The sequence below is a fragment of the Talpa europaea genome, assembly GCF_964194135.1.
Source record: "Talpa europaea genome assembly, chromosome: 3".
Lineage (NCBI taxonomy): Eukaryota > Metazoa > Chordata > Mammalia > Eulipotyphla > Talpidae > Talpa > Talpa europaea.
In genome coordinates, this window is record NC_140069.1 from 18,500,794 (window position 1) to 18,518,618 (window position 17,825).

Sequence of the window (17,825 nt, forward strand, 5' to 3'; positions counted from 1 at the left end):
GTGCAGTGGAGGCTACAGGCAGCTTCGCAACCCAGCGCTCAACTGCTGTGTCACTGGGGAGGCCCTGCTGGTCTCTTTATTAAAACTTGAGCCAAAATCTACGTAACAGTTATATCCTTTTTCTCCTGAGGACTTGTTATTTTTCTCTGAGGAAACACTGATGATTTAATAAAATCACAATCTCTGCTTTTTGCTTCTTGACCCTGACTTCAGACAGAATTACCTTCTAAGAAGGTAATTTATTCAATTATTTTTAATAGGTAACTTATTCTATTATTTTTAATGCACTCCCCAAATATGCCCCCCTACTTAATTATTTTTAGTAATTCTTTATGATCTGCAGAAAATAACCCAAACCACTTAAATTTACTCAGTATTAATTTTGAAAGACGGCACAGCTACTTTTATAGTTGTAAATATTGCTGTTGTTTACAGCACAGCTATAATAGAATATAGACATTCAGGATCATTCAGAATCTCATTAACATACCACACCCTGTAGTATGTCTATGGAATATCTCTTATGGTTATTACTTCTTTGAATGTATTTTCTTTCTTCTCCGTTTGAAAATGTTTACAGGAAAGACTTCCCCAAACGTACCCTTTTTAATAAAGCCACTCTAAGACCATTATTTCTTGCTGATACCATATAGAATTTTTAAAACTGATCATTTATTTCTTCAAATGTTCATAACATTTTTCTAGGCTGCATCTCAAAAACTTTGAGCTAAGTGGTAGGATACTGTTACTGTGAAAGTGAAAGGAGGAAAAAGAAAAAAAAAGCTATTGCAAATATAATGACAAGGGAATCAAAATAAAGAAAATACATGTTTAATATTACGAAGTTATTTAACTGTTCTTATATCAGATTTAGTTTGATTTTAATATATAAAATCTATAGACTGGATAGCTTTGATCAAGTAATGTCATTATGTGTGTTCTTCAAAAGCAGAGTCACATTTTAGTCTAAAACATATAGTTGTCTTGAATAATGTGACTCATGTAAGAAAAATCTTAAGGTTTTTATGGATATAAAGACATTTCAAATGCAGAGTTTAACAAAGTGTCATGTCATAAACTATATTATAGGCTTTAGTCTTTGTAATTCATGCATCCAACTTTTATTTAATAAACTGAAGAAATATTTGGTGATTTTTTTATTTGAAGCATTCCTTAAAATAGACCGTGTGGAAAATATATTATTCAGTTTATTGACTGAACAGTTCATGCTCTCTACAATTCTATATTGTTTTCTTACTTAACTCGGTGTTACTCAATACATGAAATTTATTGGATTAACATTTATTCAAAAGTGCTCCACAGCAATCAATGAATGCCTTTTACATAATAGCAATTATGTTAACCTGATTCATAAATAATAAATGCATATTTTAAATTCCATTGATCTAATATTGATGATTTTCTAGTGATACTCCCAACATTCCATTCATTCTTTTGTTTCTGACCAAAGATAAGTGTCCACTGATTTTCTGGTTATGATTGTGTTGCTGTTGATATTAGAAATCAGTTGTGTTTGTATTGTCAAGGCAAATTTCTAGCGGTTGCTTTAATACAAGGAGCTGGCATCTTAGAGGAAGAGACAGATGTGTGCAAACATTTCAAATATAATTAAGTAAATAGTATCATTCAGCAAAACCAGAAATAGACAGAGAAAGTAGTTAGTTATTTTTTAAAAAGAATCTGGAGACTATTTATGGAGATAATGGAATTAAGCTTGACCCTGGAAGTATGGTTAATATTTTAATAGGTAGAAATATAGTATTGATCGAGGAATTCTTGACAGGGAGAACAGAAAATGCATTGGTGGAAAGGAAGGTCAAGTGAATATCATCCTTTGCACATTATGAGCAGCCATAAATACATGTGAACTTACGGATGTTCTTAAGAATGAAATTTCTTTGCATAATAAAAATTATTCAGAAAATTCTTTAAAATATTGATGTTTATTTTTAATTATAAATTGAGTTCTTCCCTAAGCTTTAATATTAACCTATAAATTAAATAAATGTTTTATTCTTGAAAATGTTATTTAAGATTCTTAAAGAAAACTTACAATCCAGCAGATAAATTTTAGTTTTCATTTGAATTGAATTTGTAAGATTGTACTTAAAGCCAAAATTTTTCACAACTACTTCTTTGTCAGATTTATAGAGATGTCCTTGATCTCTTAAAAATTTCAGTGACAAGTGAGGAAGTGCTGTCTTGACTTGCCATTTTAGATCAGGGACCTTTTGTGTATCTGCAACACACCTAGACTGTGTGGACCTGGGAAAGGGCTGTGCCCACAGCAGAGGTGAGCTGAAAAGCCCCACAAGCCTGTCCCCATCTGGCCACCGGGAAATGCAACTCAAAACTACAATGAGATATCATCTCACACCAGTGAGAATGGCACATATTAAAAAAAAAAGCAACAACAAATGTTGGCGAGGTTGTGGAGAAAAAGGAAATTTCCTGCACTGCTGGTGGGAGTGTAAACTGATCCAACCACTATGGAGAGCTGTGGAGATTCCTCAACCTACTAAAGATAGAGATTCCATATGATCCAGTAATTCCACCCCTAGGTATTTACCCAAATTACACAGAAACATTAATTCCAAAGGGCACCTGCACCCCTATGTTTATAGCAGCACTGTTTACAATAGCTAAGCTATGGAAACAACCCATATGCCCAAAAATAGATGACTGGATCAAGAAGAAGTGGTACATATACACAATGGAATATTTACTCAGCAAAAGATAAATACATGCAATTTGCAGCAACATGGATGGAGCTAGAAAGGATCATGCTCAGCGAAATAAGTCAGAGAGAAAAAGAAAAATACCAGATGGTCTCACTCATAGCAGGGATTTAGAAAACATAAACAAGGGACCAGGAAAAAGATTAATTAATACAAAGTAAAAATCAAAATCAATAAGCAACTATAAAGCAGAGACACAGTACAGTGGGGGGGGGCAGAGAGAGGAAGGATTAGGGTCAAAATAAGGGAGGGTAAAATTGTGTGGGGAATATATCCAAAATGAAAATGCATACATTGTGTAAAAATGAAAAATGATGTAAGAATTATATAAAATAAAATATTAAAAAAATCAGTGACATCCATGATAATACCCATGGTATAATATCCATACATTTGTATTAATAATATCTAATGTCATGAAATTTAAATATATTAGTAGCTTATTTTCATTTGTTTAATTAAAAATTAAATTGGAATCTCTAGCATACCGTACAATGGATACATTTATTAGAAGATCATAATTATAACTGAAAAAACAAATACTCATATTATTTCCTAGTATTATGTCTTGAAGTATGGAAAATTTAGCAAGAATTTGTCCACTTTGAAAAGTTTTCCCAAGCAAACCTTGATCAATAATTTCATTTTTAGGTGAGCTTGGTTACCAAAAATAGCACTGCCTCTCCAAGCCATACTCCTCTCAGGAAAAACAGCCTTTTGGTTATTATTGGTGATAAATCGTAATCTCAATTTATGTTCATAAAGATGGGAGATTGATAATTTATCAATTGCTCATACAGTTATAAAGGAGTTGCTTGTAAATCTTATATCTTTAGGTCTGTATTATATAATCAGTTAAGTCTTTTCTATTAAAAGAAGTCTAAAAGTCCCCTAGATATTTCAAAAACATAATATATAGAACAAAATATTCTTTGATTTCCCCCCCCCAAATCTCTGTATAGTTCCTAATTTCTAGCATAACAATTTCTAATGACTGCTGTGTGAGTAATGTAGCATAACAAATCTTGACAAACTATGGCAATCATGTTGTGTGTCTTTAATGAATTGGTAGAAACAAGACTATTGCATTATGGACAAATGTTCTAGGAACTTTGACCATCATTGGGAAGAGGGATTATAGTAGAGTTATGATATCATTAGGATAACAGATTTAAAAAACAATGTATTTAGATTTTAAGATACAGTATATTAGTAATTGTGGTTCAATATTAAAAAAGAGACAATGAGGGCCTCCCCAGTGGTGCAGCGTTGAGCACTGGGTTGAGAAGCTGCCTGCAGCCTCTGCAGTGCTGGTTTGATCCCCGGCTGCCAGGGGAGGGTCCGCACAGACCTCTCCTGCCTCCCACTGCTCCCCTCAGCAGTGTACTTCATTAGTCTGCCTGCTCTGCTCCCCGCTCTGACTCTGGTGAATTCTCTCACCCTCCCACACTTCTGCCTGTACCTAGTGCTTGTATAAATAAATAAATAAATAAATCTTAAAAACAGAGACAATTAAAATAAAGGAATAAATTGTGACAGTTATAAATGGTGACAAATATAAAGGAGTAAGGGATGACAACTGGCCATCAATGGAGGGGGAGTTAACACTAGTAATATATGTCATATTGGACTGTCATGTTTTGTATTATATAAAAGACAGGCATGCTTCTAGGAGCCAAGATCAATGTCTATCAGGAGTTTTTTTGGCATTGTTTTCTAAATGATTAAATAATATCTCAGTAGCAGTATCGGTCATTTCCTTTTTCTCTCCATTCTTTTTAATTTTAGCAGCACTATAGTATGATTGGTCCTTAATATAAATTTTTTATTTTGTTCATTATCTAGCAATATGAACTTTCTATTATTTCCAAATTTACCTTAAATAATACTAATTTTTTTCCATTCAAATATTTTTATGTTAAGAATATTCATAGTTAAAGCATCAAACACTCTTAAAAGGATTATTAGAATCTGCAAAAATTAATAAGACTTGAACACATCTAAGAGATTTGGCATTCTACACCAATTTATTTTAATATTTGTGAGTTATGCAATAAGAATTACAGTGTGAGTATCATTAGAAGAGAAGCTCTTAGAATTTAATAAGATTTATTTCAGTGATTTATAACTACTGCTATTTCATGATGTTGATGAACAGAAATTAGCTCGGTTGAACTGCATATCCAGAAAAAATTATTTGATCCGCCAGTTATTTTTCACATCAGTAGATGAAAATTAGTAATACTTGTTAAGGTTTAAAAATAAGAAATTTATGTTAAATATTTATGGGGAGTTTGAACTATTCCATAAAATTATATATAATAATTTTGGATTCCATGGTAAAAGAATGCCTAAGATGATTTAGTTAGAGTAATTGCATATGCCAAATAGATTTTCTGTATTCCAGGGATATGATTGTTGGAAATTACTTCTTACTTTGATAAATTGGAACTCAATATAAAATAAGATGAATTGCATTTAAAGATGAACATTGAATTGATCATACATAAATGTATCATATAAGTAAAATGAAACACTAATAAATACAAGGCAGCATAAAGAAATGTTATAAAAATAAAATATCCCTAATACCTGCATTAGGTGATTGTAAAGTAATATATTTATCCAAAATGACAGAATAGCCAAGCTTCATGGTTTAAAAGGGGGGAATGAAATAGAAAATCTGGTGAAAAAAGGCATTGAATAGCTTGATGGAGTGTGTGAGAATCATAATTGTGTCTCTGTGCTATTTTTTTTCCTCTTTCTCTTAAATGTGTTCTGTATCCCTTTTCAACTACTGAAAAGACTATTATCAATTCCTGTTAATGGTAGAAGTTGAGGCAAAATTAGCATACTCACTAATTAGATTTTATTTGTGATGTTACTCTCAAGGACTATGTCTATAAGTGTTCAGTGGAGGACTTTCACTCCAATTACAAATTTATAGGTACAAAAGCATGTTTGAAATTCTAGATACATTTGAATTTCTTAACTCTTCCCTTTCAAGGTAAGTCTGAGGACTAATTAACACATTTATAATGTCTACATTCATAAGAAAGGCCTGAAGTAAGTTAGTTTCTTTTTTGTTTGTTTTTAATAACCATTCTTTCTTCTCTATAAACCTAGAGTGATTAACTCCTTATTTACTGTAAGCTTTGTTTCTCCTGACTGGGCAAAATTACACATTCTGATTGCTAAAACTAAGAAAAGCCTCTTCAACTTACATAAAATATGCAGCAACTGTACCCTTTCATGTTCAAAATGATCACACCTATGATCTGCTACATAATTTTCAGGGTACAGCGCTTAAGGGATATATGCAATCCCTTGTTCAAAAATTATTACTCTTAAGCTATAACATAAATTTTAGAAACTTTCTTCTAATACATCTGTGAGTACAGTAGGGCAACTCATTACTGTGTGGACTCTTGAGTGACTGCTTCAGATCCCTGAGGTGGTGTGACTACACTACTCATTCTAGCTTAGGAGGAAGCTGGAGTATCTGTACCTCATGTATCTGTTTTTCTCCTTGGGTAATCAGGCTGCTCAGGTCATGTTTTTGTTTTATTGCAATCTAACATTTAAAACATAAGGCTTGCTCTCACTTTACCCATTGTCATCTCTGAAATAAGTAGCATGAACAAGTCCTGTGTCAAGGGAGATGTGAAATCACATAGCAAGGCCATAGCAAAAATGTGTATAGATAGATGGATATAGAAGCACATTACACACACACACACACACACACAATGGAATATTGGTCAATCATGAAAAAGATGGAAATTCTTCCACTTGCAACAACAGGGCTGAACCTTCAAGACATTAAGCTTTCGAGTCAGACAAAGACCATCTTATATCATTTATATGAGTAATTGAGAGAAGGTGAACACCTAGAAACAAGGAATAGAACAGTGATTACCAGGGACTGGCAGGTAAGAGAAAAGGGGAGATGCTGTTCAAAGAGTACAAATTTAAAGTCAGAAGATGAGTAAGTGATAGAGATCTAATGTACAGAATAATGACCACGATTAATAATACTGTATTATATATTTGAATATTGTTAAAAAAGATCTTAAATCACCTCATACAAAATGGAAGTGGTAATTATATTAGCTAATGCTATGGGAACAATAATTTTGAAATAAATGTGTATAAACATTATGTTGTATATCTCAAATTTATTCAGTGGTATTAAATAAGATGGAAAATTATATATATATATATGTATATATATATATATATATATATATATATATATATAGCTTTCCAAAGTGGCAACAGCATAGTATTAAACCAAGAGCAGAGGCCTTTAAGCCTAGGGCTCAGTGACTACGTAGATCACAGGTCCATGAAGCTGACCCTGGCCTCCATTGTGACAAAGTAAACACATTTTACTGGCTGAAGAGTATGAACTGTGAGGTCAGATGACTATATTTTAATTTTATTTTATCTGTTTTATAGCTATTTGATCTTGGGTGAGTTACTTAAGATCACTTTGCCTCTGGACTTTCTGAACAACCTCTGATAAAAATGCCTAATTTGTGTTTTTTTAAGGAATGAATAATACATATAAAAGTTCAAAGTACAAAGTCTGATATAAGTAAGACTTCAACACTATCAGTGACTATTACTTTTATATGAAGCAGTTATTTTTGAAAAATATAACTGTAGGTCAACTCCTGTAGAAAAGTCCCTTCACAAACTATTTCCCTAAAATAGCAGATTATATTTAGCACTAGCCCTTTTTGTTGCAATTTTGAAAAGCACTAATCAGAGGGGTGACCAGAACACGCAATTCAGTTTCCCAAGTTTAAACAATTCCAGGTTTATATTAGTTCAGCATTTAATTTCAGAGGCAAAATTAAGATAAATCAATTCTCCATTTGTAAATTCTATATGTACAGTGAACATACAAATGACATTTCCTGAGATAGTTTTGCAGAACTAATTTTACTATTAAAAATGATTAAAGGGAAACTTGCAAAATATTTATACTTAAAAAATTTCAGAATTTACCATGTGAGCGCTAAATAGGTGTACATTTGCTTTAATCTATAGTCTTAAGACATTCAATTAGAAATTCATTACCCTGGGAGGATCCTCTAGAATTTAATCAGCACTCTAAAAGTGGATTCCTTACCATTTCTAGACTGTATCTTGACTCACCATGAGGAGCGAATCAGAGTAATAATGCATGTTAGAAACAGACTTCTGTTTAGATAGCAAAAACTATCTATTTTGCTTAGTTTGTAGAATCTTCACACTTTTTTTAAAAAAGATTTATTTATTTATTTATACAAGCACTGGGTATAGTCAGAAGTGCAGGAGGATGAGAGAATTCACCAGAGCCAGAGTGGGGAGCAGAACAGGTGGAAGGACTGAAGGACACTGCTGAGGGGAGCAGCGGGCATGACAGAAGAGGTCTGTGCCCCATGTGGGACCCTCGTGGTGGCCGGGGATCAAACCGGCCACCGGGGCGGCCCAGAGTCTTCGCACACACGTTTATATGGTCTAGACATAAGAATCAAGTGAGTCCTCATCTTTTACACTGACAAAACCTCTTTCCTTGACCAAATTTTAGTCAGGCTCCTCCAAGCCCTCTCTGCAGTAGGTTTCAACTCTGGTCCTTATCCTTGTTAGCTTTTCAGGGTTTAGCTAGAGTAAAATTGCTAGTAAGTCAATTTAGCAAGAATCTCCACCCTTGATATCTGATAACACTTGATATTTGATCAAATTCCTTATCCCCTACTATCCATCAAGTGTGATCTTATCATCCTGGACTATTTTCAGGGAGGATCCTGTTAACTCTATTTAGCAAGAATTGCTCCAACCCTATATGTGTCTTCTTAGTACTTTTTGATCCACTGATATCTCCCCCTGCCCCCCAGTAGGTTCCTTTGCTATAAATTCCTGCTTTTAGGAGGGGCAAAAGAGACCATCTCCATAGTGGGAAGTGAGTCAGGATGGATAGACACCAAGATAAAGTATATTTTGAAGGATTTTATATCAACACAATTATTCTAAAAGTATAATTTGTCCCCCACCAGAAATTCCCATAGTTAGAAAGGAAAAGGTGTCAGAAGTCTAGAAGAAACTACAGCTTTAAAAAGTGTAATTATAAATGTTGGTGCTAGAAGTCTCTCAGAAAAGGAATGGAGGATTTAGAAAGCAAGTTTGAAGGTTAAACTTGTGATAGAAAAACAGCGATAATAAGGTTTAACTCAAGTTCCTTATAGACTTCAGATATAGCATAATAAAACTAAGTTGAGAGTGTTGTTTTCTTCCTTAGATAAAAACTTTCTTTTTTTTAATTGAAAGTATAGATGCAGAAATTGTGACTGAGAGGCTCTGAGTAATGACAGGTAAGAGGATTTTGTAACTCACAATTAACTCATTGGAAAAAGAAGTGAATGCATTTGGCAATGTAATGAACTGCAGATATATTATTCCAAAATCATTCTGAATTTTTTTTCTCCCTTTTGAACGTTTTAGGTTGATATATTGAAGGGAAGATTCTTATCTTTATTCCTGTATATTCTTCCCATTGGTATGTCTTTATATCTTCATATATTACATGAGAAACAAATATTAGGGGTAAATCCCACCAACCACACAAAATGTAGAACTTAGTACTTCTACCATAAGATATATAATAAAGAATTTTCAAAATGTTCTCCTGAAATTTCTGTAAACTTTGAGACAACAAGTAGTATAAGTGTACCAGAAGATGATTCTGAGGTATAAGATAATCATTACAGATGTAACAAGTGACTATTATTAAGTACAAGGACATGCAGTTCCGACAATGGACTTAGACAAACATAAAAGAGAATCTCATTTATAACACTGAACAATCTAAAAAGAATTGTGAAGCTTCTGTTTCACCTGTGCTCTTGTCCTTTCTTGTTGAAGTTTTCTCTGATTTGAGCCTATGTATCATTTCACTGTTATCCAGTAGCTATGGTAACCATCATCTACAGTTGAATGAAATGATCATATTGCTTTACTGATTGCAAATACAGCTTGAATATAGCACTGGTAAGTAAGTGGAAGAATGATGAAGACTAAATTCTCTGCAGCTGGGTGGAAAAAAAAAAAAACAATTTAGCACAACTTGAGGGATGAGAAAAAGCACTAGCACTTCCTAAAGACAAAGATCAAGTTGGATTCTTTTTTATCTTGGACACCTTGCTGAGTACTTGGGACTGTACTGGTGATACACAAATTTATTTTGATTGAGGGATGAAAATGGAAATGGCATTTATTTATTACCTACTGTGTCAGGGGTATAATGGAGATGTTTGATGTTTTATAGTATATACTTGTAGGTTTCCAGTTTCATGTCAGACATTTAAAGAACTTGAGGGTCATCGCTTCTGTCTTTCAAACAAGACAAAGTCAGAAAAAAGCTTAAAATCTATCAGCTTCATTTGATCCAGCAGAGAAATGTACTTGCAGGACAAATTCCCAGCTCAAAATCTAAAGAGACAGAAGAATCTGGAAGTCACAGTTGAGATCTGCTTATCTGAAGCAGAAGCAGCTGCAGTCCCAAACTGGTAGGAAGACTTAATTGATAATTTTGATGAATTTATGGACACTGAGTATGGACAAATATGAGTACAGGTAGCTTGTGAGAACCCACAATTTAGAGGGAGCCACACCTTTGTAGTTACTACAGCCAGGAATTCTACCAGCTTTCAGGGTAGAGATAGGAGGGGAAAACCCTGCTGACTATAACAAAGCAGAGAAGAGTTTTGTGTAACACATCCAGTTATCTCATGACAGTGGTCTATGCTCCAGAGGAAAAGATATTGCCAGAGTTTTAATACAGCAGGGGAAGAAAATTACTTCTACTCTTCCCCCTTGCTGTTTTCCTGTCTCACCTAAGAGGAGAATAAAATATAGTCAATAAGGAACAGTGCTTCAAGGAAATATATTAAGTATATGAAATCTAGGGAGGAGATTAAGAGCCTAGGAAAAAGATAATCATTATACCATGGAGGAACCCTTGTGAAATTCATGGTCCCTAATGAGAGTCCAGTGAAAGACTGAGATTTCATGGAAAAGTTTCAGAATACCCTGTCATACCTGATCACCATACTAAAAATAGTTTCCAGTCTAGTAATGGTGAATTACAGATTAAAAATCTGCAAGGTACAGACTTTCTTAGAGGAAAATGCCACGGAAGTTCAGAATCAAGACAAAAGCAATCACCCTTGTACCTATAGCAGCAAACATTAGATACAGCCAAATTCCTATCCACATTAGCACATTACCTCAATTTTCATCACCAGATGGATCTCACAATCAACAACAACAAAAATATATAAGGTATAACAAAAAACAAAACAAAAACAAGAAATCCAAACCCATAAATACACGGATATTAGAAATACAAGAGAAAATATAAAATAACTATGATTAATAAGTTGGAGGCACTAATATTAGACAATATGCCACAGCAGAGCATATAGATGAAATCAGCAAAGTAGTGGAACCAAATGGATTACAAAGATTTAAAAACTATGAGAAAAAAATGAAGATTCCTTCTCTGAGCTCATTTTTTGACTAGACATGGTCAAGAAAGAATTAATATACTTCATGGTCGAGGGATATCAATAATAAATGAAACAATTCTCTGAGAAAACATAATCTAAAACTTGTAAGCATATAACTCACAATATTAGTGAGGCCAAAACTAATAAAGCTGAATGAAAAAGAGCAGCCCACCATTGTAATTACAGAACTGGATATCCCTTGGTCAGTAATGGGCACCAAAGCAGGTTATGTATCAGTAAAGGCACACCAAGGACCTAAATAGCACACCAATCTATTTTTATTAATTCATGAATTAATATCTGATTTTATTAAATTGGAATTCAGCCAATATATTTTACAATAGTGAAATATACTTCCTTTTCAAGCTCACACGAAATGTTCAACAAGACTGATTGGTCATATTCTAGGTCAGAAGATACTTTAACAAATATAAAAGAATAGAAATCATACACAGTATTCTCTCCTACCATAATGGAATTAAATTGAAAATTAATAACAGAAAGAGGACGTCCCACATATTTGGAAATTATGCAAAACATTTATTTCTAATATATGTTAGCTAGCCAATGTGACAAAATAGCTTGTGGTTCAAAGTAGAAAATTAATGGTTTTCAGGGCCTTGGGGAGGGTTGAAGTGTATGAATCATAGAGGCATTTAAAAATGGTTTTTGAGGACCTCCCTGGTGGCGCAAGGGGTTAAGTACCACACTATGAAGCAATCCGCAGCCTCTGCAGCACTAGTTCAATCCCCAGCCGGCCAGAGAGAAACCCACATGGCAAGGCAGACCTCTCCTGTCTCACCCTCTGTTCCCCTCAGCAGTGTTTCAGTCAGTCTGCCTGTTCTGTTCCCCAGTCTGTCTCTGGTGAATCCTCTCACCCCCCATATCTCTGGCCTGTACCCTAGCTCTTGTATGCATATATAAATAAATCTTTAAAAATATTGTTTTTCAGGACATTGAAATGATTCTGTCTAATTCAGTGTTGGTAGATAAATGTGGAAAGTATTTGTCAAGACCTATAGGACTTGAGAAATGCTGTCCCAGTTGCTTGATTAAGGTCAAGACCAGCAGTGATGTCACATTGTTAATATATATCTGTTATGATGAGGTGAAAATAACACTTTACCTTTGTGATAGTCCTCTAAAGAAAACCATAAAATAAGTCTAACTATGATAAAAAGTGAGACAAAATACCAAAGAGGGATATCTACAAATACATGACCAGTCTTCTTTAAAACTGTGGTCATGAGAAACTAGAAATATTTGAAGAAGTTCATAGTGGAGAAATACCTAAGGATGCAGTCAACTAAATGTAATATAGCATCCTAAGTTAGGAATCTAGGACTTAAAAATAAGTTTAGATGAAAACTCAGAAAATATGTATGTAATGAAATTTTGTTAATAATTATGCATCAATGTTGGTCAATTAATGATAACATACAATACTAATTTAAAAATACTAATAGTAGGAAAACTGAGTATACAATATATACATTTGCAACTTTTTGGCAAGCCTAAAACTATTTTAAAATTTAAAAAAATGTTTAAAAATGGTAAGAAAAAAGCCATGTGTTAGGGATATGAAAAATCTAAATCTCAGAGATATTGACTTCATTTAAGTCAAGAGTAAAAGACCTCTAGAGATTTAATTTTTATAATGCTCAATATTTTATTTTTCGCTTAAACAAAATGAATGATGAGGTTCTTTATGTGAAGAATACTCTTTATTATTCAGAATAGTTTTATTACCCAGAACGAAGACCCTACTAGCTTCTTTTCACACACACACACACACACACACACACACACACATACACACACACACAAAGTAACGTAAATAGTATTTGAAATTTGCTTACATGGTATTAGGTCACTCTCTTCACAATAGAGAACATAAAGATATATTTTTGTGTGTTTTTCCAGGGTGCCCTTTGGCATCCTATAAAAGGATGTCCTTGAAGAAAGATGTTAAAATTTTCAATGACTTTTTCAAAGCAAGATGTCTTGAAGTAGCCACTCTGAGTGACAGCTGAACACAAATTTCTGACTACTAGAAGAGGAGGCATGTTCACAGTACATAAATATTCACAGAGATGGTATCTTTAAATATAACTTGCAAATAATCTGACAGTGAAAATGTATTTTTATGTTACCCAGTGGAATTAAAGTGAACTTTTCTTCTTTCCATTTTTTTTTTTTTGGTGAGTTTTAACAAAGATGCTTCCAAATTCAGCATCTGCTACATTGATTTATATTTTCAAAGAAATCACTTGGTTTCCAATTGATTTTATATTGGTCTTCTCAGGTGATTGAATTTCTGCTATGTTTTTCAATTAATGTTTTTTCATTTGCTCTTCATATCTAATATATACATATTTCTGTACAATTTAGTGACATTAAGCAGTAATATATAAGATATTCATTTTAACACTATTATGTGGAGTGCTAGTATATAATTGATATATGAAAAGCATGCAATGTTATCAACGATTTTACTCATTATATTATGCATAAATAAAATAATTTAGAACTGATGTCTCTAAATTTAGTATTTAATACTACAAATAAGAGGATATCAAAAAAAGAGGATATCTACTTTACTATATCTTCTACAATATGAGGACTCAAAATTATTCTCCTGTTTAGAGAACTAATTATCCAGAGAAGATATTAAAATTAAAATAACTGTGGTTTTCCTACCTTAGCTATTAGACAATGCAGAAGACAGATCCCTGGGGGAAAGGATAATAAAACATCGTATAAATTGTTTTTGGGCTGCAGCATAAAAATGGGAATAATATGGAGCCTAGGAATACTATTAGTTTAAGAGATAATGCTGATATGGAAAATCCAAAGCACATAGAGTTTTCAGTAAAGTGTATTGGAAAGGCAAAGTTACAGAAAGACAGAGAGAGTGAGGACTGAGCTGATTAGCATGTAAGTGTGAATAAAACTATTGAAGGCCAGTGAAATATCTACCCAAAAGGAATAGGAAGCAGTAGCAGAAACTCACAAAAGCGCAGAATATTTCCTGTTCCATCATTTGGGATGGAAAACTATAAATCACAGAATATCCGATAAGAGTACTCCGAAGAATATTGACTCAGTAGTAGAAAAATGAGTAACAGACTGATGGCTACTTGGGTCCTATAAAACAAAGCTTAAAAACAAGTCTTGAAAAAAACTAACTCCAAGACATTTAGTGTTTCTCAAAACAAAGCTAAAAGATACTTTGGGGAATGCAGAAATATCCAGCATCTTAGAAAATTCAAAATTCACAATAACTGACTCCAGTGAAAACTAAGCAGGCATTTAAAAAGCAGAGAAATGTAAATCCTAATGAGGAGAAAAATTAAGTGAACATCCCAGGTGCAAAAAGTATATATTTAGTGGACGCTGATTTATTTTATATGGTGTTCATATGTTCCAACAAAGTAAATGAAAAATTCAATGTTATTATATGTTGAACATATAAAAAATTCAATCAAATTAACTTTTTAAAGATGAAAAGAACAAGATCTGAGAAGAAATAAACAGTGAATGGGAAACTGTAAGAAACAAAAAAACGAAGCAAGATTAATGAACTTGGAGTCCAAGTCATAAAACCTATCTAAAATGCAAATACAGAGAGTAAAAATACTAAAAATGAATAGGCTAGCAGTAAACAGTGGGATAATTTTAAATAATCATTTATATGTATGATTTTATTTCCAAAGGCAAAAATGTGTCACAGAAATACTTGAAGAAAGGACAGTGTTTATCTTTTCATATTTATTAAAACTGTAAACCAACAGTTAAGTCAAGTGAAGCCCAACTACAACGAACATAAAGAAAACTACATCATCTCACATAATAACATTTAAATTTCTTTAAAAAGCCAATTAATAGAGCATGTTTAAAGCAACTAGAGGAAAGAGAAATATTGCAAAGAGTAACAAAAGAATTATAGCTGACTTCTTTTTGAAATCAATATAATTGACATATTTCAATTACTACAGAACAAAACTGTTAAATGAGATTATGATAACCAATAAACATATCTTGTGAAAGTAACAGAAAGATTTTTTCAGACATAATAATATGCCTGAAGAGATAATAAGCTATAGATAAGTATTATATAAAATCCTTTAGGAAAAACATATGATACAATATGGAAATCTCAATCCATTCAAAGAAATAAATATCATTGAAAAATGTAAATGTGTGTGCAATTATACAATGTTTTTATTGTTAGCAAGTATTTAAAGGTAATTGAATGGTGCATAGTTAATGACAATCTATTGTGCAATTTATTACATATGCAGAAATAAAATTTATGCTAGCAATTGCACAAAGACTAGAAGGCAGTTTAAAAGAATTCAATTGGGAGATTCCTATTCCACACATGAATTGGTATAATGTTATTTTAATTCAGACTGTGATAAGTTACCATAAAGCAAACACTAAAAAAAGTTATAGCTATAGTCAATACAGTCACAAAATCATTAAAAATGATCAATGCAATCCAAAAGATGACGTCAAAGAAAAATAATGGAATAGAGAAAAGAATTTTGTTGCCAGGAACTTCGGGTGGGGAAATGAGGAGCTGTTTAAAAGGTACAAGTTCAGTTATGAGGTGAATAAGTTCTGGAGATGTAATGTACAGCATGGTGACTGCTGTTTTATATACTTATGTTAGTCTGCTAGGTGTTAGATATATCTTAAAGGTTCTCTCCACATACACCACAAAGGTAATTATGAGGTGATGTAAGTGTTAAATTAACACTTTTATGAGTATCATTTCCTAATATATACATGTATCAAATCATCAAATTCTACAACAGAAAATGACATGATGGTATATATCAAGTACATCACAATAAAAGTAGAAAAATAAAACGTCTGTAGAAAAAGAAAATAACAAAAGCAAAAGTACAGGTTGGATACAAACAAAATAATATAGCACAAGATGGTACATTATTTGATTATTTTAACTTGAACCACATCATCAACCAATTCAAATGATATTTGTAGAAGGCTCCACTCAACAATAGAATAATACACATTTTTTTTCAAGTGCATAGAGAATACATAGCAAGAAAAATAATATTCTGAGTTTAAAGTCAGTCTCAGTAATTTAAAGATATAAATAGTTCAAATAATATAATGACACAAATGGAAATAAATTGTAGCAGCATTAAATTTTATTAAAATTAGGGCCTCCCTGGTGGCATAAGGGGTTAAGACGCAACCTATGAAGCTATCCACAGACACTGCAGCACAAGTTCGATTAGATCCCCAGCCAGGGAGCCACCCACATGGTGCAGAAGACCTCTCCTGACTCACCCACTACTCCCCTCAGCAATGTATTTCAGTCAGTCTGCTTATTCTGTTCCCCACTCCGTCTCTGGTGAATCTTTTCACCCCCCCATAACTCTGTTCTGTACCCCAGTTCTTGTATGCATAAATGAATAAATCTTTAAAAAAAGTTTTATTAAAATTAAATTAGGTTACAAATTGATAATTGATATTTTGAAGAAGCATAAATATTGAGAAGCTAAATGATGCACTTCTAAATAAATTACAACTCTAAAAGAATGCATAAGTAATTTTTTATTCAAATTGATAGAAAATGTTAACACAGCATATGAAAATTTATGAAAGGCAGTTTATCCAGTGAATAGAAGAAACATTTTTGTACTAAACAAACTATCTGTGATAGGAGAATAGAACAATATCAAATAATATCATCAACTCACATACTTAAAAATGAAAAAAGAAGATATAAAAATAACAAAGATAAGAAAAATTAATAAAAAAATAGAAATAAATAAAATTCATGAAACCAAGTTGATAATTAGAGAAAATAAAGATTTTTGTTTGACCTAAGCATCATTTATTTTATTTTTTATTATTTTTACTGTGGTAATCTTGATTTATAAAATTATGTAAGGAATACTTGTAAAATGTTTTGACCACTATGTGGAAAGGAAAAAAAGTTCCTCAACAAATTAAAAATAACATATTATCCCTCAATTCTTCTGGGCATATAGACAAAGGAAGTAAAAATAGTTTATAGAAAAGATATATGCATTTCCAGTTCATTGTAGTAGTATTCAAAATATCTAAGAAATGAAATTAATTGAGGTAGCCATCAATGGGTGAATGTATTAATATGTGGTACATATGTGTACACACACACACACTGGAATGTTATTAAGCCATGAAAAAAATGAATACTACTATTTGTCACAACATGGATGGACTTTGAAGATATCATGTCAAATGAGACAAGCCAGGAAGAGAAAGAAAAATACTATATGACTTTTATATATAGATGCTAAAAAAAAATCAAACAAACTCATAGACACACAATAGATAGTGTTTACCACAGAGTGTAAGGTGAAGGGGAAGAGAAAGATGTTTAAGAGTACATATATTTGAAAGTAGAAAATAATTATCAAGTCCTGGAGATGTAATACATTGTACACAGTGCTTACAGATAACAAATGTATTATAAATATTATAC